This window comes from Dysidea avara, chromosome 8, assembly GCF_963678975.1.
Source record: "Dysidea avara chromosome 8, odDysAvar1.4, whole genome shotgun sequence".
NCBI lineage: Eukaryota > Metazoa > Porifera > Demospongiae > Dictyoceratida > Dysideidae > Dysidea > Dysidea avara.
Window position 1 is genome coordinate 34,863,433 of NC_089279.1, and position 1,183 is coordinate 34,864,615.

Here is a 1,183-nt window from a genome sequence, read left to right on the forward strand (position 1 = left end):
GACAATGTTCAATCCATTAACAAATAAGGCAAGTGAAATGAAATAATCTCCCAATTATGTAATATCTTATGACATCACAAATTAGTATAAAATGACTGAAAACTTATACTAGAGTATCATTTAATCAAGATGAGTCTGAATATGTTTGTAAACACTGCTGGCAATAAAACATATACTGTCAACATAACAGAGAGAGAGGTTAGTAACTAATTATCATTGTATTGTTAACACTCTGTTTTTGCCAGCTACCAACTATTACAATTCTGGGACTAAAGAAGAAGATAGGGGACAAAACTGGTGTGCCTCCAAATAAACAGAGATTGGTGACTGGTAATCAACAGCTTACACAATATAGTAATAGCACGCTTGTGAAAAACTGTTCTGCAATAAAAGAGATGTGTACAATTCACATGATAGTTTGTTTGAAAGCTGGACAAGATTATTGACATGTACTATAGTCAAGTAGCAACACTTAGAACATGCATCTGGCAGAGATGAAAGAAAGTGATCATACAATGGACTGTCCTTCTCTAAGGCAATGCACAAACTGTGGAATCTAACTGAACATGCAACAAACCGTAAACATATGGAATGTACAATATGTGCCGAACAATTTTGTTTCATTTGCTTGAAAGACTGGAATGACACCCACCAGTATCAAAGATGTAAACCTGCAGACCTCTGTCGCTAAAGGATACTGAGATTGCACTGTTTATATAACTATAACAGACTTTACATTATTTATCCTATGTCTTACGGTTGTTATTTTAATAATTTTAAAAACATGTATAGCATACTTTGTCTTTTGCACAAATTATTACTCCACACTTGTAATCCTTTCCTCTACATTTTCTTTATAAATATGTACGGCACAAAGAAACATGTACCGCCGTTAAAGACAAATCTTTTTCAAGGCCTATTCAACATGTGGAGCTTGTACTATCCATTCTTGCGCGGCCAGAATGCACACAATTAGATGCAGACTATAGACCTGAACACATCAGTGGATGTATGTAGCAGAGATGTTCACCAGTTTACAATACCCACTTCCTTCTAAACCTTGCTGAATCTATAACACAGAACAAGTATGTAATCTGTTTACCTTTAGCCAGCATCCCATAATGAAACTGATATATGTTTGGACAAAAGATATGGTACACACTATACATATTATAGGCCTGAC

The 1,183-nt window shown here is 34.9% G+C and overlaps 1 long non-coding RNA gene across 1 annotated transcript; it reads left to right on the forward strand.

The window, feature by feature from the left end:
• Positions 1 to 6: 6 nt before the first annotated feature.
• Positions 7 to 880, forward strand: LOC136263184 (uncharacterized). Its single transcript, XR_010704485.1, has 2 exons — positions 7 to 198; positions 246 to 880. It is a non-coding gene; the product is annotated as an uncharacterized lncRNA (long non-coding RNA).
• The last annotated feature ends 303 nt before the right edge of the window (positions 881 to 1,183 follow it).